Source organism: Lepidochelys kempii, chromosome 8, assembly GCF_965140265.1.
Source record: "Lepidochelys kempii isolate rLepKem1 chromosome 8, rLepKem1.hap2, whole genome shotgun sequence".
In the NCBI taxonomy this organism is placed as follows: domain Eukaryota; kingdom Metazoa; phylum Chordata; order Testudines; family Cheloniidae; genus Lepidochelys; species Lepidochelys kempii.
The window spans coordinates 13,307,050-13,333,863 of NC_133263.1; the positions used below are offsets into that span (position 1 = coordinate 13,307,050).

General features: G+C 40.0%; 1 protein-coding gene across 1 annotated transcript in view; it reads left to right on the forward strand.

Moving 5' to 3' along the window:
- The window catches only part of FSTL4 (follistatin like 4), a 776,177-nt gene that overhangs the window by 39,364 nt on the left and 709,999 nt on the right, over positions 1-26,814 (forward strand). Inside the window, exon 3 of the mRNA XM_073355595.1 lies at positions 6,828-7,026. The gene's annotated coding sequence lies outside the window, so the exon portion shown is untranslated. The remainder of the gene's footprint in view (positions 1-6,827; positions 7,027-26,814) is intronic.

The following is a 26,814-nucleotide window of genomic DNA, read 5'->3' on the forward strand; positions in this document are numbered from 1 at the left end:
TTTGTTTATGAGAAGGTCATGTGAGACAGCATCAAAAGCTTTATTAAAGTCAAGATATACCACGTCTACAACTTCACCTCGATCCACAAGGCATGTTACCTTGTCAAAAGAAAGCTATCAGATTAGTTTGACATGATTTGTTTTTGACAAACTCATGCTGACTGTAAATTATCACCTTATTATCTTCTAGATGTTGCAAATTGATTGCTTAATTATTTGCTCCATTATCTTTCTGGGTACAGAAGTTAAGCTGATGGGTCTGTAATTCCTTGGGTTGTCCTTATTTCCCTTTTTTATAGATGGGTACTATATTTGCCATTTTCCAGTCTTCTGGAATCTCTCCCATCTTCCATGACTTCTCAAAGATAATCACTAATGGCTCAGATATCTCCTCAGTCAGCTCTTTGAGTTTTCTAGGATGCATTTCATCAGGCCCTGGTGACTTGGACAAATCAGATGCCCTCAAGTAATTTTTAACTTGTTCTTTCCCTATTTTAGCCTCTTCTGGTCCTACCTAATTTTCACTGGCATTCACTACATTAGATGTCCAATCACCACCAACCTTCTTGGTGAAAACTGAAACACAGAAGTCATTAAGCACCTCTGCCATTCCCACATTTTCTGTGATTTCCCACCCCGATCCCCCACTGAGTAACGGGCCTACACTGTCCTTGGTCTTCCTCTTGCCTCTAATGTATTTGTAGAATGTTTTCTTGTTACCCTTTATGTCTATAGCTAGTTTGATCTCATTTTGTGCCTTGGCCTTTCTAATTTTGTCCCTACATACTTTGTGTTGTTTATTTCTATGGGGATTGCTCATACATAGTTGCTGTATAAATACCAGATTGCATGAGCCAAATTTACTTCAGAATAAGACTGCGGCTTACCCAACTTTGTAAAGAATTGGGAGAGCTATAGATAAACCCCCCCCATAAAACTGCAAGGTATTACTACAACAGGTTAGTGAAAACTCCTGTTATGCGCAATATCTGAAGCAGCATTCTCTCTCTAAGTATGAGAATGCCCGGTTTAGATAACATGTCTATATACAGCATTTGTTGGATATTTATGGTGCTAATTTGTCATGCAAGGTTTATCTACAGCCCAGTGACAGGAAGCAAAGTTTTTGACTCCGTCCGTGACGACATTGGTGTCAATACGCTGTCATTTCTATATCATTTTAAGGGCTATGTGTGAAAATGGAATTGGTATCAACCTGTTATAGTGCAGTTAAAAATAACTTAACTTGCTGTCCTGACTGTACATGCGCTGTGAAAAAAGGACTTCTTTCCTAAGGGCTGTTGAATTGGAAATCTGTCACAAGAAACAAGTTCACTTGAAAAGGAGTACTTGTGGCACCTTAGAGACTAACCAATTGATTTGAGCATAAGCTTTCGTGAGCTACAGCTCACTTCATCGTGAATGCATCCGATGAAGTGAGCTGTAGCTCACGAAAGCTTATGCTCAAATAAATTTGTTAGTCTCTAAGGGGCCACAAGTACTCCTTTTCTTTTTGCGAATACAGACTAACACACCTACTACTCTACAACTTGAAAATGAAAGTGAATTTGTGAATGGACTCTGTTAGGGGGCTTATTCCTTCACCCACTTACTTCCCTGGTCCTTCTCGCATGAACAGAGAGCAACAATACCCAAAGTCCAGAGGTGCAAACAATTTGATGTTTATTGGGGTGAACTTCCAGCAAGCATGATTCCAGTTTCCTTCCTTAGTGTCCCCCTTCCCAGCTCTGACACCACAGAGCCTTACCTGGGTCCCTGTTCCCATTCCTGCCATTAGCAGAACATGATGCCAATTTCCCCACCCCCATTCCCTGTTCCCATTTCCCCCCTTAGCAAAACATGATTCCAATTCCCCACCCCCATTCCCTGTTCTCATTCCCCCCCTCACTTCCTGATTGACTGCAGACTATATAGTAAAACTTGAGTTCTGCTTAGCTATACCTTAACCAATCATTTTCCTGAAATTTAACTAACCAATCCTAACATATTGTAATATGATTATTTAACCAATTATATCCCACCACCTTAATTAGTTTACACCCAGCAAAATTAATTATACAGCTGACAGAAACAATCACAGAACCAGACAGAGACCATGCAAATAAACAATAGCAAAGTGGGAACTATAATGACAAAACAATACAGAAGTGAGGATTTCACATCCCAGCTATTGATAAGTGAGTTCTTGCCAGACAGGATGCTGTCAAATTAAGTTTCCTTTTACATTTTCTAGGCACTTCCCTTTCTCTGGAGGTGATAGGCACTATCAGGACAGGATTGTATTCCTAACAGCCCAATAGCACCTTATTTCAATGTGACTAGTTTGGAATGGGAGGATGTGTCTGTTTGCTTCCCAGCTTATGGCTGCCTGTCAAAGGCCTTAGCCTAAGAACAGGGCCTCAGACTGTCACAGTAAGAGAAGTCCCTTACACCGGCAGACAGTGATTTTGATTCTTTCTTTTATACCTCTATAACTAGCTAAGTGATAAGAATATACCTAAATTAGAGTAGAGGCCTTTACAGACAGGCCTGAATATCTATATCCTAACAGACTCAACAATAGAGAATGTTATACGATGAAGTAAGCTGTAGCTCATGAAAGCTTATGCTCAAATAAATTTGTTAGTCTCTAAGGTGCCACAAGTACTCCTTTTCTTTTTGCGAATACATATTCGGCTGCTACTCTGAAAACTGTAACAATGTAATTCTAATTTTCTGACCTACTTGGGTTGTTTTTATAAAGAGCTGGGTGAAATAAACAACCTGGAAACTGCCAGATGAGGTCACAAATACATATATACACAGACATGTCAGTTCAAGCCAATTCATCCACAACAGGGTACAAAATTCAGTAATTATTCCAACACAACAGATTGTACCAAAACGATAAAAACATGGTGCAATATGATTTGCACCACTCATTCGACAACCTGCAGAAGAAAGAATACCAACAATAACAGACCAAATTTCTTGTAATAGTTCCATAAGGCTAAGATTATTCCCACAAATCTCCAGTAGTACAGTGAGTTTTGGCTTTGTGTATAAGGAGTTCCTAAATTTCTAGGTAAAAGGGCAGCTTGAAATTAAGAATAACAGCAAAATAAAACATTTACGTGTTCAAAGAAGTGGGGGAGAAGGGTGGAGAATTGAAGGGAGGCCAGCAAGTTTATATTGCTTGTGTTGTACTCTTAAAACGCCCATGAGATTGTGCTTTGATTGGAATGCGCCCAAACAAATTAACATGTGAAACCCATGCTGTGTTCAGATCTTGTTCCTTGAGTTAAACTTCCTTAGGCCTGCAAGATGCCACAACAAGTGAGATATTATCAGGTTAAATTATTTTACCTTGAATCACACATGAATAATTCAAACCTTTCACATTATCGTTTATCCACATAACCTCAGTTGTCACTCCTCAAAGGTTACATTTTCCATCTCTGGCCAATTGTACTTGTTCCTGACCTCGGCCCCCCACACCCTTGTCTGTTACTGGTCACTGAATTAACAGGGGAACGGCTTGATGTTGCTTGCTCTCATATCCAGTTTTTTCCAGAGATGGGAACTATTTCTTTACCGATGCACACCAAACCAGTGGCAGCTCCAGCTCTTGAGAGAAATAAAAATCCACTTGAAAATATGAGCTAGGTCCTTTAATCCCTGTATGGTAGTACAATAGACCCCCCCTCCCCGCCCCAATTCTCTTGATTAGAGAGTTTCATCCTTCAAACATTTTCGTTTTCAAGGCTCTTGAGGATCCTGGCACATCTGAGACTGCAGACTTGCTTTCCTTGCAAAGACACGAACACACAGAAGGATGGCAGTTGTGTTTTTTTGTTTTTGTTTTTTTTAATTGGGGAGGGAGCGTCGGCCTTTCTGCTTTGTACTTCTACTATCGCCTCAATGATCTTTTGGTCCAGAGTAGCTTGGCCGCTGCACTTTCTTAGGTGCTGCCTCTTGGAAGACCAATGATATTCAGAAGAAACCCGTGCTGTTATACTCCTCCAGCATTAGAAACATTTAATAGTCTTTTGGCCTGTTTACATCACTGTTGACCTGAACATATACACTAAGGCCCCTTTACACCTCTCTGGCACATATATGTGTAACCCTTCTGCCAGGCCAAGTTGATAGCAGCAAGGGCCGGGTTCAATACACAGGGGTTCCCTCTCATTAAAGCAAATGCAAAACTGGCTCGAGCCCCCACCCAGTGACCTGGGAAAATCTTACACACCCCCTGGGCGCCTCAAGGAGGCAATACTTCCCCTCTCGCAAGCACAGAGTCTTGGTGTAGTAGAGAATCTTTAATAACATGAGGCAAACAACATCAGCATTAAATTGGGGAAACACCACAACTAGTGTTCATTAACCAAACCATGAACACTGACCCACCCCAGAAAATTTGGGCCACATCCTTTCCCTCAGGCTCTTGAGTCCCAGAACCCAAACGTCTCTTGAGTCCAGCAATCCACTAATCGCCCAAAGTCCAAAAAAAGTCCAGCCCCGGAGTTCAAAAGTTCACCTGCAGAGTGTTACTCCCCAATCTGGCTAAAATGTGCCTGGGTGTGGGGGAAAGAGGTAAGGGGCACCTTACGTGTCCTGAAGCTGACTGCCCCACAGGGCTCTGCTCCGCTCCACCACGACCGGCTCCGCTCTGCACAGCTCACCGTCTCACGACCGGCTCCGCTCAGCTCGCCGTCTCACGAACACACCGCTGTCTCACGACCGGCTCCGCTCAGCTCGCCGTCTCACGAACACACCGCTGTCTCACGACCGGCTCCGCTCAGCTCGCCGTCTCACGAACACACCGCTGTCTCACGACCGGCTCCGCTCAGCTCGCCGTCTCACGAACACACCGCTGTCTCACGACCGGCTCCGCTCAGCTCGCCGTCTCACGAACACACCGCTGTCTCACGACCGGCTCCGCTCAGCTCGCCGTCTCACGAACACACTGCTGTCTCACGACCGGCTCCACTGCACACTAGAACTTCCGGCTCCCCCCTACTTGACACAGTGCTCAGTGATTTCAGCTCTCAGTGATTTCAGCTCATAGTAGTGGGAGCCTTAGTGCTGGTGCACTATAAGGCTGAAGTGAATTCAGCACAATACCTGTAACAAAACTCTTAATAGACCCAAAATTAGCTCTGACATTCCACAGTGGAGAGAGACAGAGGTGCAATTGGTGCTTCAGGCCCTCACAAAAGGGGCCTACACCACCAGGCACTAATACCTGTCTCAAGTCTCTCTCAATTCACAGAGTTTTGGAACCCATGTCCCTTGCCTAGTGAGTGCTACTCAGTTGATGGTGAGTCCTCCATCATAACAAAAAGGCCAAGTACAGTTCCAAGCACAGTTCCCATAATCAGGGTACTAACAATTTATTCTTCCCGCCCCAATAACAGAGACACTGGGGATCCCACAACAGCCAAAGTGACGATTTGGGCAGTTATGGCCTCATTCTAGGCAGGGTGGGTGTGCCTATGCAAATGAGATCAGCCCCTGAAGTTCTTTTCCACAACTTGCCACACCTCACCACCAGATGTCAGGGTGGAGCCCACCCTGTCTCTGCTTACATCTGTAAATGCGAATTGTGCCCTATAGCAGGGTGTATTGATTTAAGTAGATGATTTTAATTATGATTTAAATTAGCAAGCAGGAAATCCTGATTTTAAATAGTTGATTTTAATCATACTTTGCGTTTGTACTTTTTAGTTATTTTCCTAAGTAACTAGTCAGCTGGTCAACATTAAAACATGTTGATTTGCAACTAAATATAGCCTTTGCACTAAATTTGGTGCTTCTTTTTACTAGCTGGGAGCATACACTATATATCTATACACATTTAAGCAATGATATAGCTTAACTTACATTTATGCAGATTGTTAATTTTTAGATTTTCTGTTATGTTAGAAAGTGGTGAATGATGGGGTTTTTTGTTTTTTTTTTTGGCTTGATTTTTTTTTGTCAAGCCCTATTTGGATGGAAATTCAGTTAAAAAACCAAAAACCGCATTTATTTTTTTTTCTTATTAAATAAAGCTACCTTAAATGTGCTGGGTACAGAAGGAAAAACGAAGTTTATCAAAGCATGTTTTGCATTTCAAACTAACTGATTTATTTAACAAAGGAAGTATGATCTCTAATTAATGAATTGAACAGATTTTTTTTTCTCGTCACCATGTCCTTCAAGATTTTTAGAAGTAGTAGATCTCATTTTCTCATACTGAGTTTTTATTCATAGATTTGAAGAAGAAAACAAGCTTTCCTGCTTTTTTTCAACTCCCACTGACTTCTTAACTTTGAATTAAATAATCACTGAATAAAACAAAATTTGAATAAAACAAAATGAAGAAAACATTCTTTCTGCACCACCCTGCCCCCCCAAAGAAAAACAACAAACTATTGCTTTCAAACGTTGATTTAGCACTTCAACAAAATCTTCCAAAACGAAAAAGCTTCCAAAAACTTAGCCAGTGACTAGTTTTACTTTCTTTAAAGCTTGGCAACATACATTAATTTATATTAAATACAAAAATATTAAACAGTAAAGGTAATAGTTTTTAGTAAGTCTAGGCCTTAACATAAGCCGATTTCAAGTTTAATGTCAATAGGTTTATTTAAACTCTGTATTTAATTTAAATAAAAATTATTTAATTTCTTTATTCTTTGATAGATAAAAATCACTTTTTTTCTTTTAAAATCCAAATAGTGCAGTGTAAATCTTCAATATAAAGGGATCCTGTAATTGGAGCTTTCTCAACTATACTATCAAGTCAAGTAGTCTGTTTTTTTTTTTTCCCCTCATTATAGGATCCTGGAATTGAGAGAGAACTCATGCTGATATCATGTCTGATGGTCATTCCTTTAGAGCAGCTGGCATCATGGCTCATCACAGGGAAATGTTGTTTTGCCATGGTTAGGCTGAGCTCTGGCTTCCTCAGAGACCTAAGAGCAGCAGACACCGGAAAGCTTTTGGCAGCTGTGTGAACCTGAAAGTACCACTGTCAGGGTAAGCAAAACAATTATTGCCATCAGCACAATGACTTGCTGTAAAGTTAAAATGGCATCTTTTATTCTGAACCAAAATTGTATGCAAATAAAACAATCAATTATACAAGCTATAAAACATTTTAAAGTATGAATTTGCAAGTAATAAGTACAGCTTGTTTAAAGGTCAGTGGGTAAAAACGGATTTAAAAAAAATTAGTTTTAATATTTTCTAACCGTACACGGCCAAGTTCTTCTCTCACTCTGTAGCAGGTGTCATTGTGGTTACTCCAGATTTACAGTAGTGTCAGTGAGGGCAGAAGTGATGTACTTATTTTTAATTACTTGTACTTTGAACAGCTTTTAACAGTTCAGTTCACCTTTAAGGTAATGTGTAACCTGTTAGTTCAACCTTGAGTGCTATTACAGACTTGCTCTTATAAACGGATTTTTTTTTTTTTTACTGTAGCATTATGGAACCTTTATAAACAATCTGGTCTGTTACTATTTATCTTTTTTTCTTTCCACTAGGGTGTTGAATGAATGAGGCAAATCATATTGCATCATGTTATTGATTGTTTTGGTACAATCTGTTCTGTTGTAGTAATTGTTGAATTTTGTACCGTTTTGTGAATGAATTGGCTTGAATTGGACATGTTTGTGTGTGTATGTATTTGTGACCTCAGCTGGCAGGCTTGCTTAGAGATGTCATTCTTTCTGCCATCAGGCCTCTCTCTTCCCTGATACTTTTTCGGTCTGGAATCAAACGATGTCCCTGTCTCCATTCAGACCTCTGGTAAAACTTCCATTGATTTCAATGAGATCAGGAATGGCAGCTGTTCATAGGTACCAATTAGAGATTGGTAGCCCTATACATCCTGAAGTGAGCTGTAGCTCACGAAAGTTTATGTTCAAATAAATCTGTTAGTCTCTAAAATGCCACAAGTCCTCCTTTTCTTTATACATCCTATACAACAGCTCAGCTGCATTCGCTCTCAGCATTTTTGGTGCCAATGTCGTTGCCTCTGGAGCCTGCACGCTCTCTGAATGGCTGCGGAGAGCGGGAGGACATGAACTTCAACCTGAAAAATGGCTGATTCCATTAAGAAAACTTCAAGCCCATGATGTTTGAGTGACTCTGAATTTTTTCAGAATCCATTGCTATTATCCTCGCCTCTCTGGATGAATGAACCTAAACACTTTTATTACATTAGCCAGTTGTTGTGTCTCTTCTTATACCACAGAAAGCAATTTCAGAGACTAATGACTGCAAGGCCCCTCACAATAGTAGGAGTAACCTTTTATTGTTACAGCAAGTCTGGCTCAGGATGGTGTCATCCGCAGTGACATCTATTGGACAAAGTTGTTAAAGCAATGTCAATATATAGCTTGGCATTCATTTAGCATAAATTAATTCACTTAGAACCTCAGCCAAAGTCTATCGAAATCAGTGGAAAGCCTTCCATTTACTTCAATGGACTTAGAATCAAACCACAAAAGAGGGGGGAAAAAAACCTCAATGTGGTCTCTCTCTCACATTCTGTATTTTAGTATAGTGGACTCCAGCCACTTGTCATTGGGAGAAAAGATCTGGTTGGTATTTAAGCAGATAAATTAATCACATCTGATAGCCTCTCTAAAACAAAATCTACTGATAGGGTAGAATGAACGCTGGTTTAGAGGAACATATTTTATTTTTGTTTTCTGCTTCCCACTCTGAAATGATGCTGTCAAAAGGGAAAAAGGATCGGGAATTAAAATGGGAAAATTCATTTTAAAAGGGGGGGCGGTAGGGGAATGACAAATCCTGTAATAAATATCAGGGAATTTTTAACTCCATACAAAAATGCAGGGATTTGTTTTGGTTTTTTGTTTCTGTGTGTGTGTGTTTGGGAAGAGAGGGCAGGGCAGGGAAAGGCATGTTTTTTGTGCTTCTAATTCTTATTTGTTTTAATGCTGTTGTGCCTGGTATAAATCGCCCCTTTCCAGTGTGCCAATAGCACCCTTATTTATTATGTTCTCCAGAAGCTGGAGATATGAAGATGTGCCATAGCCACATGCCCACCAACCACTGCCTCATACCGCTGTTCCATTGCTGTGGAACTAGGGATTGTCGTCATTCTTTTATAGAACCGGAGTGTCAGCTTTTTTTACCCCCACAAGTCTCCACAGGCTGTAGTTCTAGAAGTGATGCCTTACTCTGGCCATTACCTCTGTGGGTAGGTACAAATATCCACACAAACAGCCATTTTACATGGTCAGCGGGTTCCTCATGCACAGGGGCATTAGGATATTTATGGGGCTTCTCACCACCTTTCTGTCAGAATCTGTTTTCCTAATATTTGTGTTAGAGTTTTTGAGTCCAGAGTACATGAAATATTATAAAGAATGCACAATAAATCTGCTCATATTAATTCAATGGCTCTGCCGTGCAAAGTATTTTTACTGCTACAGATATTGAGTAAACACAAAGAAAAGTCAAAGCACAGTGATACTCTGTAACAACTCATGATGATGTATACAGCACGGTGATCCACATCGGGAGCAGATTTCATGTGACTTTAGGATCCAGAATGACAGGTTTCTTCCCAGCGAGGGAAAAGGAGCCAACGGAGGAAATTATTCAACACGTAGCTGGTCTGATAAATTCTTTCCGTTCAGGACAGTGTTGCCTAGACGCACTACCACTTCTATTACCTAATGAGCCTGTGTGTAATAAAAATTAACTTGTTTAAAAATTCTGGGCCAGATCCTCAACTGATGTACGTTGGCATAGCTCCCTTGATTTCAAAACCCCACTTTATTGTTTTGACTTTTGGCTTAGAATCCCTAACACTGTGGAATTCAAACTATTTTGTGAAGATTTTGGGCATTGCTGCCTGCTGCGAATACTTTGTCCTTATGATGGAGTTGCATCCAGTTTCTCAACCTGAGCAGGATCAGGCCAAATTGCTAGGGATGAGCAGCAGTGAAGAAAGTGCTGCAAAAATTGGTGTTGGTGATTCAGAAAGTGATGCTGTTGCATCTTAGGCTATATCTACGCTAAGATCAGAGCTATGGGTCCAGCATGTGTAAATCTATCTGATATAGCTAGCTTGAATAGCAATAGCATTAAAGCCATGGGAGCAAGGATAGCAGCTTGAGTACATACATATAGTACCAGGTGAGTTTGAACAACTTGTTTTGCCACTCACACTGCCATGGCCGCATTGCTATTGTTCAAGCTAGCAGACTCCGGTATGTCTACCTGTGTTTCAGTCATACCTCTGATTGCAGTGTAGACAAACCCTGAGTGTTGAACCTGTTCCTGAGCATCGTGCTAGGGATCTCTGGGCACCTGGAGGTGTCTTTTGAATGGAACACACAATCAAGGTCCCAGGACACCTGTGGCAATTAAAGGTTGCATGGCGTTTTTGCATATCTTTGCATAGGGCTGGATCTCTCTGCTGCTGGATATAAATAACTACTTCTAGCTCCAAAGAGAATTATTTGTATCCAAAGAGAACTGAGCCCTGGTGTCCAAATTCAAATTTAGTCATTACATTCTTTCTGCTTGCAAATGCTCCCACAGTTTCAATTGGATAGGATCTTTACTTTCTATTATAATCTGTGGTATAGTGTTGCTTTGCTGTTTACTGATAAATGGATGCAGTGGCTCAGTTACTGTAATGAATGAAGTGACCTATGTAATAAATAAAATGATGAGCCACGCTTTCCAGCAGGGCTAGATTTTGAAAGTACATTATAGAACCAGAAGTGATGTGATATAAATTGGGACCCACATGGGCTGGCTGACTCCAGATGTTTGGAAGTCCTGACAATTTTGTTGGGAAAGAGGGTACTTTTTCCCCTCAAGAGGGACAAAATACCAGAGATTCTGCCTAAAAGCCTGATTTTATTATTTATCTTTAGTGCACTGTGGTTACATCTGTGTCTAATAGTAAAGAAGTGCAGGACTGTCATAAATATAAAGGGAAGGGTAAACACTTATAAATCCCTCCTGGCCAGAGGAAAAACCCTTTCACCTGTAAAGGGTTAAGAAGCTAAGATAATGTCGCTGGCACCTGACCAAAAAATGACCGATGAGGAGACAAAATGCTTTCAAATCTGGAGGGGGGGAAAAACAAAGGGTCCTCTCTGTCTGTATGATGCTTTTGCTGGGACCAGAGCAGGAATGCAAGTCAGAACTCCTGTAAAAAGTCAGTAAGTAATCTAGCTAGATATGCGTTAGATTCTGTTTTGTTTAAATGGCTGATAAAATAAGTTGTGCTGAATGGAATGTATATTCCTGTTTTTGTATCTTTTTGTAACTTAAGGTTTGGCCTAGAGGGATTCTCTATGTTTTGAATCTGATTACCCTTTAAGGTATTTACCATCCTGATTTTACAGAGGTGATTCTTTTACTTTAGTTAAAATTCTTCTTTTAAGAACCTGATTGCTTTTCATTGTTCTTAAGATCCAAGGGTTTGGGTCTGTTCACCTATGCAAATAGGTGAAGATTTTTATCAAGCCTTCCCCAGGAAAGGGGGTGTAGTGTTTGGGGGGATATTTTGGGAGGGAGCCATTTCCAGGTGGGCATTTCCCCTGTTCTTTGTGTAACACTTTGGTGGTGGCAGTGTTTAATCTAAGCTGGTAAGAATAAGCTTAGGGGGTCTTTCATGCAGGTCCCCACATGTGTATCCTAGAGTTCAGAGTGGGGAAGGAACCTTGACAAGGACCTTCAAACTTCTTGTTGCTATCTGTGTCTTTAATACAGTATTATTTGGGTTCTGTGTCTCTTGACATATAAACCTTAGACCAAGGCCATTTCTCCTGCTGCAGAGCTGTTTGCTTCTCTGGATGGACTGTTATGAGTTGCTCTTTCTTTCTGTCTGTCTTTCTCTCATATCAGGCAGGCTTTTACTTTAAAAAGCTGTACCATCAATCATTATGAAATTTCTGGGGGCATTCTGGTAACTTCTGTAACATGATCAGATGCTTATTTTTAAATCACATTTATACCCACCCACAATATAAAATATTTCATGATAATATGCAGAGGGAAACTTGGAAAACTTTTTGGTCAGATCAGTAAAACAAGTGACAAAACCCTTTTTATTGCACCACGAGACCATGTTTTATTGGTGAATTAATAGAAATAACTGAACTATTTTAGTTGCTAACCGGGAGCAGTATATTAGCAACGGTTTTAATAAGTGTAGAGTGACAGGAGACTGCTGAGAATCAGAAAATGAGACACTGTATTTATCCCTTGTGGAGAATTTCTTTTATTAAAGACTTTGGGTTAACTGGGGGTAGATTTAATGGCTCAGCTATGTTTTTATTGGATACTCAGTGGTGAGCAATCCCAAAGGTGGTATGAGGACAGAAACGACCCTGCGAAGATGAAGGAAGGCATGAAAGGAACAGAAAGAAACCAAAAGGACAAAAGTTGAATGCTTCCTTGTTGCCACGAGGGAGCAGGTTTATTTTTTTCCCTTCTGTCTTTTTAATAGTCACCTGCAGTTTGGCACAATGCTCTTCTGGGAGCCAGCATTTTTAGATTTAAAGCGCCAGATCCTTAACTGCTCTAAGTTGGTATAGGTTGATGGGCAGCGGGTATAATAGGCTAGGGGAGGCTAAACCTCACCAGCGGCCTCAGAGCCGCCCCCCTTTGAGAGCGCAGACACCTGGGCTGTGGCCTGCCTGCACTGCGCCCTGAGGCCCTGCTGCCGCTCTTCCCCTGTGGCCCTGCTAGTGCTGCTCCAGCTTCCCCAAATGCCGGAGCCGTGTGACGCCCATGTTTAGGTGAATGGAACTCGTCAACATAGATGTGTTGACTTCCCTCAAGCGAGAATCTAGCCCTTAACCGCTTTCTATCAACTTGACGGTCAACTTGTTACACACTGAATTCTCTTCTATACCCAGGCATTATTTATACACAGTTCTCTTTTAATCTAGATTTTGCGTTTCTGCAAGTTGTCAAATGCTATTGACACTTGTGTTTTTGGTGACTCAGTTCATTTATTTCTGTCTCTGTTTTCCTGGGGCTAATTTTAGCTCTTTGCTATTTTAAATGTGGATAGGGCTGCTGTGAATACTAAGTACCTGAGTTCTAGTTTTCTGTCTTATTTACATTTAGGCTAAGGCTATCTGGCTCTGCAGTTTGGATTCAGATTATGGAGGTGTGAATGGTGTGCTGCACTATAACTCTCCCGTATGGATGCGATGTGTATAAATGAAAGGGTACATAATTGTATTAATGTAGTCCTCTGAGACTAAGTTAATGTGAAGTAGGTACCTTTCAGTTTCCACTGGGATATATACCACAGCAGTGTGTGCTGCAATTCTGAATTGCAGGGCTGTGTAGAAAAACCCTTTAAAATCTTCTTTCTATCATTTTGTTCATTGTGATTTTTTTTTAAACATCTTAGCAAAATATGTTCCCAAATTTGGTATAGATCTGTTCATTTGCTGGTTGGATTGTATGCTTTTCAGGGCAGGGGCCCTGTCCGTCATCTTCTTTGTAAAGAGCTATCTACACTTTCAGCACTCCATGAATACTAAATAAGGAGCTGGGTGAACACTGAAAAATGAATCCAATGCACCTGGCCCTGTTTTTCTGTTTTGAAAACTGTTGTGTGAACAGACATGGTTCTGAATAAGCACCAATAAAAGGTGGTGGTATTGATGAAAAAGATCTGGGGATTATAGTGGATCAGAAACTGAATGAGAATCAACACTGTGATGCAGTTGCGAAAAAAAAAGACTTCTTATTATGTTGTGGTGTATTAACAGGAGTGTCATACCTAAGATGCGGGAGGTAATTGTCCTGCTTTTCTCAGCACTAGTAAGGCTTCAGCTGGAGTATTGTATCCAATTCTGGGTGCCGCACTTCAACCTGACCTGTGAGGAAAGGTTTAAAAAACTGGACATGTTTATCTTGAGGGGGAAAAAAACCCGAAGGGGGGAACCTGATAAGTCTTCAAATATGTTGAGGGCTACTATAAAGATGACTGCAATCAATTGTTCTCCATGTCCACTGAATGTAGGACAAGAAGTAATTGGCTTAATTTGCAACAAGGGAAATTTAGGTTAGATATTAGGAAAAAAACTTTCTAACTGTAATGATAGTTAAGCTCTGTAATAGGCTTCCCAGAGAGGTTGAGGAATCCCCACCACTGGAGGTTTATAAGAACAGGTTAGACAAACGCTCCTGTCAGGGATGGGTTAAGTTTACTTAGTTCTGCCTAAGCACATTGGGCTGAATTTGATGACTTCTTGAGGTCCCTTCCATCCCAGCATTTCAATGGTTCTATGGCCCTTAATTGAATGAAGAGGTTCTCAAAAAATGAGTCCTTAGAAATGACTGACTTTCTCAGGCTGGATCACTTGTAGATCAACTGGAAAGATGAATACACTATGCTCCAGCAGTGTGGTTTCATGGGTAAGCTAAATGACTGAAGCCAATGGCAAAAACTCCCACTGACTTTAATGGGGCCCAGATTTCATTCTGGCTGCTAGTCCCACCTCTGCCAATAACAAATGGAAGAACAGGGAAATAGATAGTAATGAATATAAATCAGAAGTTAAGAATTGTAGAAAAATAAGGGAAGCCAAAGGGGACACAGAGAAATATATGGCCAGCAGACTTAAGCACAACAAAAAGGAGGTTTTTAAATATTATATTATATATTTTATATTCAGAACAAAGAATCCTGGCAATGGTATTGATCTATTACTAGATCAAAATGGTAGAATTATCCGTTATAATGCAAGAAAGGCAGAAGTGTCCAATAAATATTTCTGTTCTGTATTTGGGGGAAAAATAGGTGATACTGTCTCATTGTATGGTGATAGTACTCTTTCCATTCTACTAGCATCTCTGGAGGATGTTAAACAGAAGCTATATAAGTTAGACATTTTTAAACAGCAGGTCCAGATCACTTGCATCCAAGAGTTTTAGAAGAGCTGCTTGAGGAGCTTGCTGGAACATTATTGATGATTTTCAATAAATCTTGGAGCACTAGGGAACTTCCAAAGACAGGAAGAAAGCTAATGTTATGCTAATTTTTAAAAGGATAAACACAATGACCTGGATCATTATAGGCCTGTCAGCCCGATATCAATCCTGGGCAAGGTAAAAGAGTGTATGTTATGGTACTTGATTAATAAATAACTAAGGCAGGGTAATGTATTTAATGCTAATCCACATGGGTTTATGGAAAATAGATCCTGTCTAACTTGATGTATTTTTTTTTTTGAGATGACAAGTTTGGTTGATATAGGTAATTGTGTTGATGTAGTATACGTAGACTTCTATTATCTAGACTAGGTCTAGATAATACTTAGTCCTGCCATGAGTGCAGGGGACTGGACTAGATGACCTCTTGAGATCCCTTCCAGTCCTATGATTCTGTAAGGAATTTGAGTTGGTACTGCATGACTTTTTGATTAAAAACCAAGAATGATATAAAATTAACATGGCATACATTAAATGGATTAAAAATGATGGATTGGTCCCAAAATTAGAACTGTAAATGGGGAATTGTCATTGAGCAGGTCTGCATCTAGTGAGATCCCTCTGGGTTAGGTTCTTGGCCCCAGGCTATTTAACATTTATATCCATGACCTGGAAGAAAAAACACAAAAATTGGAGTGGTAAATAAGGAAGAGAACAATTCACTGATCTACTGTGGATCACTTGGTACAATGAGTGTTTTAATACAGCTAAATGTATACATGTAGGAACAAAGAATGTAGGCCATACTTACAGGATTAGGGACTCTATCTTGGGAAGCAGATACTCTTAAAAAAATATACTTGTGGGTCATGGTGGATAATCAGTTGAACATGAGTGCTCAGTGGCCAAAAAAGCTAATGTGATCTTGCTATGCATAGACGGGACTCTCGAGTAGGAGTAGTGGTTATTTTACCTCTATATTTGGCACTGGTGTAACAGCTACTGGAATACACTCTCCAGTTCTGGTGCCCACAATTCAGGAAGGCTGTGGATAAATTGGAGAGGGCTCAGAGAAGAGCCACAAGAATGATTAAAGGATGAGAGAACTTGCCTTATAGTGATAGATTCTGGGAGCTCAGTCTCTTTAGTTTAACAAAGAGTAGATTAGGGGATGACTGGATAAGTCTATAAATGCCTATATGGAGAACAAATATTTAATAATAGGCTCCTCAGTCTAGGAGAGAAAAGTATAACATGGTTCAATGGCTGGAAGTTGAAGCTAGACAAATTCAGAATGGAAATAAGGTGTAAAATTTTAATAGTGAGAATAATTAACCACTGGAACAATTTACCAAGGCTCCTGGTGGATTCTCCATCAGTGACCATTTTAAAATCAAGATTGGATGCTTTTCTAAAAGAATGAGGAGTCTGGTGGAACTTTAAGGACTAACAGATTTGTTTGGGCATAAGCTTTCATGGGTAAAAAACCGCACTTCTTCAGATGCATGGAGTGAAAATTACAGGTACAGGCATAAATATACTGGCACATGATGAGAAGGGAGTTAACTTACAAGTGGTGAATGAGTGTTGACAAGGCCAATTCAGTCAGGGTGGATGTGGTCCACTCCCAATAATTGATGAGGAGGTGTCAATACCAAGAGAGGGAAAACTACTTTTCTAGTGAGCCAGCCACTCCCAGTCCCTATTCAAGCCCAAATTAATGGTGTTAAGTTTGCAAATGAATTGTAGCTCTGCAGTCTCTCTTTGAAGTCTGTTTTTGAAGTTTTTTTTGTTAAAGGATGGCTACTTTTAAATCTGTTGTTGAATGTCCAGGGAGATTGAAGTATTCTCTTACTGGCTTTTGTATGTTACCATGCCTGATGTCTGATTTGTGTCCATTTATTTTTTTACATAGAGAAGGTCCGGCTTGCCCAATGTACATGGCAGAGAGGCATTGCTGGCACGTGATGGCATATATCACATTAGATGTGCAGGTGAATGAGCCGCTGATGGTGTGGCTGATGTGGTTGGGTCCTCTGGTGGTGGTGTTAGAGTAGATACGGGGACAGATTAAGCAACGGGGTTTGTTACAGGGATTGGTTCCTGGGTTAGTGTTTCTGTGGTGTGTAGTTGCTGGTGAGTATTTGCTTCAGATTGGGGATCTCTCTGTAAGCGAGGACTGGCCTGCCTCCCAACGTCTGTGAGAGTGAGAAATCATTTTCCAGGATAGGTTGTAGATGGTTGGTGATGTGCTGGAGAGGTATGAGCTGGGAGCTGTACATGATGGCTAGTGGTGTTCTGTTGTTTTCCTTCTTGGGCCTGTCCTGTAGTAGGTAACTTCTGGGTACCTGTCTCACTCTGCCAGTCTGTTTCCTCACTTCCCCAGGTGGGTATTGTAGTTTTAAGAATGCTTGATAAATATATTGTAAAAATACTCCAAATAGTACAGGATTGTGCCTACGGCCCAGTCTACTTTTAAAGGTCACCCATGGCTTTGACCATTTTCCTTAAAAGCTTGTTTCATAAAAAAGTCTTGGTCACCACTAAAACATGTCTGACACTCGCTGGATATCTGAGGACACTGATCTGGTTGCAGTGATTATTTCGCCCTTTCTTTGTCAACCCTCTGCCACCGTTTTATTAACTTCGCTTGCTAGCCAGTTGCTTTACTGTAGAAAGTGTGCGGTGAACAGTGAGGTAGCAAATATGCAGATGAGAGAGTTATTTAGGTAAGTCAAATTCATAGAGGACTGTGAGGACTTTAGAGGGATTTAACCAAGCTAGATGAATGGGCTATATGATGGGAAATGATGTTTAATGTTGATAAATGCAAAGTAATATAGGTGTCCATCTCAAGCCATTTATTATGGTTGCCTGCCAGGCAAACCCTTGCAAGATGGTTCACTGACTTTTGATTAAGGTAACTTGCTAACTGCTAGCTTTTACATTGGGCATCCATCTTAAAAGCAAAAATACAAAGTGTACCAGTTATATATTTCTGACCATCCACAGCTAGTTTGTGTATGTGATTTTATCTTTAAAAATCATGCGGTATAGTTATTTACTTTTTACTAATGTTTAAGATTTAAAAGATTAAGAATCTTAAGTGCTTGAAGGATGGAGATGTTTAAGCATTTTCAAAGTGCATGCAGGATGCTAGCATTTTTGGGTGCTATATGTGAGCTATGCTTCCTTAGGCTAATTGTGCAGAAAAAGAGCACCGTAGTGCAGTTTCATCTGCAGAATGGTGTGATTGTGCAGAAGTGCTAACACTTACGGACCATGGAGTCTGCTTATTTCCTTCATTTTTTATTATCAGCAAACTTTAATTACAGCTTACCTACCACCTTTTGCCTACATTTACAATGCAATAAATTTCCTTTCTCTCCATGCAATCGGCATCCCGAACAGGGCAGTGCATATGCAGTGGAAGATATTGATTCCCTGAAGAAATTATAAGAGCATTTCTTCCCAAGTAAACACACACACAAAGGCTATTACAAAGGCCCCCCAAACAGTCAATTGTCTGTGCTTTATTGAACAACACAATACAAGATTGAAAACACAACAAAATTATCGTAAAGTAATTGCTGGAACTTAAAGGGAACAAATGCAGGTATTGGGGCAGGAATTCTGACAGGACTTGATTGTTCTCTCTAAAGACAGACATTTTCTGTTCAGAAGTTTTAGACTTGTTTTTTAAAAAAGAGAAAGTTGGCCTTAGGAATTTAAAATTAATCTTGAAATGATTGTATAATGTTTAAACTAATCTTTCGATTTGAGGACATCAATAAGATATAGCTATGATTGTGAACTGTGTCCTTTAAAAATGTAGTCAGTGAGCTTTTAGATGATAGAAATAAGATTAGAAGGAAAAGCTCAAGGTTACTAGTAGCTGCACATGGGGTAAATAAAATCTCACATTAAATTAAATAAAATTAAAATTAAATAAAAATCCTGTCTGTCATATTGCTGCTGATTGGAAAATATATATACAGTGAATTAATTAAATTGAAAAATGTTGGTTCTTATTCAAAGGTTGTGTTAATTTGCTGTTACTATTCAATGGCTTAATTAATACAGTAACCAATGCACTATCTGGCTGACCTCAGACAAAGGCTTTGTCAGGTGCCTTTATGCTTTATGAAGAAGGCATTCCAAAATAACTTAGCTTTTAAATTCTATGGGCCAGATTCTCAGCTGATGTAAACTGGCAGAAATTTAAATCAATGCAGCTATGTTGATTAACACCTGTTGGTGGGCTGGCATGCTTTCTCTCCTTAGAAGTTACACAACCAGAGTATTTACTTTGAAAGTCTTATTTATGGGTGTGGTGTGCTACGATAGCTCACTGTTAAAATCAAGAGAGAGACTAGCTGGAATTTGCAGACATCAGAAAAGCTGAAAATTGCAAGTGGAAAAATTAGTGAAATCTAAAGTTAGTGACACTTATATTTTTACCGTTGACAGAAAGAAATCGGCTAAAAGTGTGATATGATTCATGCAGCCACAGGGAAAGGAAACTGTAAAGGAAATACCACGGCTGTCTAGCATTTTTGCAGCAATCTCTAATTCACCAAAAATGATTTTGGATGAGCTGTGAAACAGAGATGAGCCCCCATTTTTGTTTACATGATGATGCTTGCAAAGGGAGAGTAGGACCCAGACTAGAAAAAGGTCCCTGTTCTTTCAACTAAATATCAACAAATTTTGATTTATCTCTAATCTTCTTTTGTCTTAAAGCTAAACTGTTGTAATGGGAAGAAGCAAAGAACCAGAACTTAGTTCTAAAAATGTTTCCAGGACTATAGTGAAAGAAAGTGTCTGTGGTACAATATATGTCCTATCCCAAAGCAATGGCCTGAAACAGCACGAGGCCAGACATCTGCGAGAAATCTACAAAAATCACAAGTTAGGCTATGGAGAGAGTTGAGGGGGCACACGTATTCCATACATTACAGTAGTAATGGAAATTTGGGCTGCCATAGGTCATGCACCAACATCCATTGAAGTCAATGGACCTCTTTTAAACTCTACATATCACAGTACGTGTCTGAGATGAGACTGGTTTTTGCTCTGGCCATAGGAATTGCTGTAAGGGCGCTCATGCTGATGTTCTATATTTCTGCCCCATTTGTGTATGCTTATGTACCTTTTGCTGGCTACTCCCACGGTTCCCTACAAAGCGCTGTTCAGCTGAATGAGAGCATATTCTGTGATGTAAATTGCTTTGCTGCATTGCTGTGTACTTATCCTAGCTATTGGGTTCCTTCCACCTGCTTTTTGGCTGAAGGTAATTAGTCAATTTTCTGAAGGCATTAAGTGCATATCATATTTTCTTCTTTTAGGATGGTCACATGGTTAAGGTACTAGCCTAGGAGTTGAGAAATGGGATAAATTCCCTGCTGTGTGGTACACACATCCTGTGTTACTTTTGGCAAGTCACTTAATCTCTCTGTGCCTCAGTTCCTAACCTCCTAATGATGATGTAAAGATAAATTCAATATCTGTAAGGTGCTCAGATGCTGCAGGGATGGTCGCTTCATGAGTGAGGTATAGACATTCATAATTTTAAAAAAACTGGTGCAGTTCTTGGGTGCAACAGTAGGTGGCGGTTAACTGAACTAAAGGGAAAGTTAAACTGCAGGAATTTTAGAGAGAAAAGTCTGGGATGTTGAAATAAAGAACAATTAGTTAAATATAGGGTTAAAACAATACTACCACATTCTTCAATTCCAAATTTGTTTGGGAAATTCATCTTCCATGCCGTTTTCTATCTGCACCCTCTTTATTTTTAAAATCAATTCCACTGGCAAGTAACGAGGCAAGCAAGTACACACTAAAAAAGTTTAGATTCCAACCCAGGTTAGTGTTCATCTCAAATATAGCCAATAGTAAAGGAATAAACTAAACAATAAAGTTTGCAGATTATGGAGAAAATGAGAAATATCAGAGGTGGGTCCCATAAGAAATTGCACTTTACATTAACCTTTTAAAAAATAAGAGGAAGAATTTTCTAAAGGAATTATGCTGTTCTTGTCAAAAAGGTTTCCTGTTGCTTACATGGTATATATCAAAAATCATGATACCAAAAATAACCAGTTGTAGTTGCCTTACTCGAATAACTGTGGTTTAAAGACCTGATTCTGATCATACTTATAGTGGTTTTGTACCAGTATAACTCCATTCACTTCAACAGTTTCTCCCAAATTTACATCAGTATAGGTGAGATCATAATCAGGCCCTATACCGCTATAAAAATAACTAAAGGAATATAGTAGCAACCATATGAACAAGCTTTTTTAAAAACCACTTTGTGCACCAGGATACTTAAGCAAATTGACTGAGCTAAGCCTAACAGAGAACAGTTTGTATATACTCACTGATATAGAATCTAACAATAATGGCGGCAAGTTCTTGTCTGGGAAAAAGATTTACAAAATCATACAAGGAAGTGTTTAACTTGGCAAGCCAAGTGTTTTCCCATGTGTTGATGCTGTGTAATGCCTTGTGTTGCAATGTAAATCCCAGAAAACACTGGACTTTGTCAACCATAAATTAAGCTCGTAAGCGCCAGTAAATAAATAAATAAAAAACCCCATAATATTAATAAAAACTTAAAAGCATGTAAGCTTAGTTCAGATGGGCTTCAAACCTAACAGATTTATAATGAAGCTGCACTCAGATTTCCAATAGGGAGCCCTGAAGTCTACAGGACCAGTTAATTTTCAACAACGATACATTAGCTAAGAACTACATTTTACATGTATCACATGCTCTGCTCCAAATCGAAGCTTCTGGAAATCTGGCACCCATTTTAAAATTAAAAACCTTGAAGACACAGAAAGATAGGGTATAAAACAAACCTTAGTTAAGCAACTGCTTAACTGACTGCCCATACCTGCTTTCTTATGGTAATTTTAATTTTGATTGCTTAACTAAAGAAAAGGACTTGAGAGTTGAATTTAATGTTAAGTTTTATTAACTATTCTTAAAAACAGCAAATAATCGTATACAATATGAGAAGACAAATACTATTGGACTATGATTTGGCTAACAAACTAGAACATTTGTTGCTATAATCATTCAGGTTTTCAGACTCCGATCACATAACTACAATAGAAAATATGTTCAATTGCTATCCAGGGAAGGTGACTTTGTTTAGATATTTGACTGGATCTCTTAGAATGGAGCCTAACTTGTGCCAATTGGTTATCAGCTCTGGTACTGCTTACACAACAGAGGAAAAACAATCCAAAGCTGGATCACAAAACAATTGGGTCAGTCACCTACATGCCAGTTTACCAAGGTCTTCTTGCCAATGGCTCTATAATAATCAATCCTTGTTACCTATTTCATAATGAACATTAGCCCCAGAATCTGACTACTACACCTAACTATCTAACATAAACTACACTTATGACTGACAGACCATACAGACTGAGTGCAGTTCAAAAAACTTGGTCTCATTTTGTATTTATAAACACCTAGAATTTGAAAGCAGTGTGGAATCATTAACTGTGGTAGACACATGTAGTGTTCTACATCTTAGTTAACAGTAACTTGTTCAGTTTTAAAGCTACTGTACAACAATCTTGTTTGGAACTTGTTACAAAAGTAAAACACACACTGTAACAGTGACTCTTTAAAACAGATACATAAGCAGGTACAATTCTGCATTAATTAGGTACTTAGTTTCAGAAAGTGGTCATGTGACAGATGTTGGCCATCACCCAAGAGAAAGTTTGTGTGTTATTTATTACCAGATGTTTGTTCAGCCATCAGCTTTCAGTTCAATTGTTGTTCAAAGCAAGAGTTGACACTCAGAACAGGTGGAGCGAAAGATAGACATGACAAAAGACTGTTCCTAGTGTGGTAGTGGGCAACCCGAATTGCTGAAAAATAAAGGTGCCTATCCCGGATACATACTTGGTGTCATGAGAAGGACTCCCAGGTAGCTGGCCCAGGACCCCAGTCTTCGCCTTTCCAGGTCTCTTTGGCTTTCACAAAGTGATGTGCTGGAGAAGACAAGCTGTTTTAGCCTATTTCTGCTGGGTGGTCCAACTTGGTTCCTCACCTTGGAGATGCTGCAGTGGACCAATCAAATGGTGACCCATAGTACTTCTGAAGATTCAAAATATCCAACCAAAATGACACCATCCAATCAGGGAATGAGACATCCATTTGAGTTCTTACAATTGAGACTGGAATTTGGTCCAGTGTGACACATTTTGTCTCACACGCTTGGGTAAAACAAGTTAGGCCATAACTGTTGGTACAGCCATTTTCGGACATACCTTGTACACCAGCTGGTTTGCTCCATTAGTGACTTATTCCACAAGTAACTTTTGTTAGGTCCCTTTGTGGTGCATCCCTTGACCGTCTTTGCAAGTATGTTTGCTCAAATTACAGTTTTTCCATTAACATTCAGCTAGTTAATGAAATGCCCAGTTTAAAATTCATATAATTTATACAAAGTCCTTCCACATTCTTTTGATGCTCTTTAAACTGGTTTTAACAGTACAATTATACAATGCAAAGTCACTCAGGAGCTGTTATACAGAGGCCAGAACAGCCGTATGCATCTTCCATTTCTGGTCTCCTCATTAGAACAACAATGGTGGGATCTTGCTATGTATGGCTGAGCTGGGTCTGTGCATTGTTAATCAAAGAGTTACATTTCTGATTATTTCACTCCATGGTCAAGTGTCCTTCTAAAAACGGTATATGGTTTCAGTTCCCCTCTCAGCTCAGATGTGTTTTGCTAACTTGATATCACAAGCCTTCTTGATGGCAAACATTATCCTCCTTCATACCACTTAAACTAAAAGACATCACTATGAACACAACCCCTCTTTCCTAACCAGATTGACCCGGAGGGAGACATGCAATAAAGTTTGCAATATTCTGCCCCAGGATGCCTCCTTTATAGTTGACTTTCTACACATTTTCATGGTTAGATTCCCTCAGGTTCCCCATTTTCCTGCTGTGTTTGGAATGTGATCTACCATCAATATTTTATATTAATATGATTTTAAATTCATTTATTTATTCACAGACAGAAGGGGTGGGGGGGGGGAGAAGGAATTCTCTTTAGCTATACCAGCAGTACAGTCTTGTGAAAGCCTGCAGCGACTGTTTCCTCAGTCTATTGAAAAAAATTAGCCATTAGACCTTGGGTTTTTATTCTGAGTCATGTATTCTATCTTTTCTTAAAGGCCTTGGTACGTGGGCAGTTATTAAATAGTAATAACTCATAATTTTGTGGCCTTAGTTACTACAAAGGACAAGTTTAATCTTGAAGACCAGATTTGCTTAAAAACAAACGTTTTTATTGCAGGTGTTTATAGTAGTGGTTCCTCCTACAGATACTGTTGACATTTTAAAAAATGTTACTTTTATTCTTTAGTTAGTGAATATTTCCTCACAACAAGTATTTGGAATATCTCTCCCCCATAAGGAATGTTTGCATGAGATTTTCTGTACTTCATTATGGTTCTTGTAACTAAGTAGCCTATAGACAAGGTGTATAAGGATACTTACTGATAAGATTTAACATAAATGAAAGTATCAATATTGTAATGCTGCTTCCCATATTTTTCATAGTAATATTATGATATGATTGACCTAATCAGAGCTTTGGAGCGGAGCCTGGAGCTGGAGCGTGGAGCAACTCCGGAGCAGTGGAGCTGCAGGTTTTTGCCTGCAGCTGGAGTGGAGCCAGAGCACAGCTCCAAAGCCCTGGACATAATCATAATGTATTTTATGCAAGGTAGGCATGTGGAAAGGTTATGATTATAATTATCCTATTTGTATGCATGTATAATTTCTGTATCTGAAGTTAGGAATATTGACTATGTATCTGTACTGCAAATTGTGTTTACACATGGGGAATGCCCACTAGACAGAATGCAATCAGTCTAGGGCTAGCTGGGAACAAGTCAATAGACCATTAGGGAGAACAATAGGTCTTAGAAGATGCTAATCTCCCACGTTCCTGGGAAGTCTTCCTGAGGATGTTATAACCAGGCTTTGAGTTATGGCTTCAGGGTCATGTGATCAAATCAGCTGGTACTGGAATCCATCTTGGAATACCAGTGTTTTTCCACTGACTGCCGTGAGAACTAAGTTTAGAAACAAAGGGTTCCTGCCATATGCAAAAGCTATTTAAGGCAGGGGAGTGACCTCAACATGGTTGGTTCTTCACTGTCTCCCCACCCAAGATGACTGCTGTAAACACCTAAGATTGAACTGGGGAAGAAAGGGCTGAACCCAGGTTAGAGAGGGGTCTGGTGTGTGAAAGAAATACCTGGAGTTTTAAGCTGCAAGCAAGAGCAGCTTGCCTTCAAGAACCTCTGCGGTCTACTTTAAGCAACATTCAGGGTGAGAATTTGCTAGTTATAACCAGTTTCTTTAGTATATTAAGCTTAGCTTGCGTGTTTGTTTCATTTGCTAGGTAATCCGCTTTGATCTGTTTGCTATCCCTTATAATCACTTTAAATCTACCTTTTGTTGTTAAACTTGTTTTTGTTTTGTCTGAAACCCAGTGTCTGCAATTCATAACTGGGTGGTGGTGGGGCAGAAAGCTGTTGCATATCTTTCTCCACGTTGAGGGAGGGGGCGATTTTCATGAGCTTACACTGTACAGTTCTCTGTGCAATGCAAGGTGGTATAATTTTGGATTTGCACTCCAGAGGGGTGTGTGCACTTGCGTACAGGGCAGTTCCTTAGCTGATCTCAGTGTCTGTGTGTAAAGCTGCAGTGGGGTGTGTCGCTACCTGTGTGTGTACTGGTAAAGTACAGTCTGAAGCCTGGGAGAAGGCTTGGCTAGCTTGCCTCAGCAGTACAGTGAGAAGGGAACTCCAGCTAGTGAGTCAGGCGGGCTCAGTGGTACCCCAGTTCCAAGTGGCACTCTGGGGGGAACCCATCACAAATATTTCCCAATAGTTAGTGGTATAGATTTTGTTAAAAAACAACAAGAAAATCCTGCTACTCAGGACTGGATGGTTTGTGGATTAGAAAAATTTAATTCAGTTTTTGAATTCAGCCTAGGTTGGTAGTGATGGAAAGTTGTTACAATCTGATGGTTCTTTGGTCTGAGTGAAATAAGTTTGTGTCTCACATCTGGACACCCAGTCTCCCTCCTCCTCAGCACCAACTCATTGTGCCGATTCCTCTGTCTATGGGGGCTGGGAACTTCTCTCTTTCCCCCACAGGCTGGGTGAGGAGCTGGCAGGTCTTCCCCTGGGTTCCTCCTGTGGGCCAGGGCTGCTTCACCTCCTGCAGCATGTGTTTCCACCTGCCCTTCCTCTCCACGCCAGGCAGAGAGGGGTGCTCCATTAACACTCTGTGTGGATTGGGGAGGAGGAGTAGCATGAGCAAGCTCAAAACTCTGCCTTCCTGTGGTGGCCCGTCCTTTTCTGGGGCCTCTTGCAAATGTAGGCTCTGCAGTGCTTTACAATCTGCCCTGCCAACAACATTTGTGCCCTAGTTTAGGGTAGCTAGGGGACAAGACTAGCCTTGTTCCTTTGAGACGAGAGTGGCATACATTGCCACCTATGCTAATTTATACAGCTTGATTGAGTGGGTAAATGTCACCACCTCATGAACACACAAACGTTGCCTGCCTGCCTGCCTGTGTTCCATTGCTAAGCAACACGGATCTTGCATTTAGCCTTTTCTGGTTTTGCGTAACAAAATTTTTGCGTTCAAGTTCCCATCCTGTTTTCCCCTAAAATGTGACTACTTCTGTGTGCACAGTGAATGCATTATGGATGGGAGAATCACAATCTATTAATTAATTTGATCTGTGAAAATTAATATAATTATGAATGCATTGCATTTACATTGTACATTTTGAGATCTTCA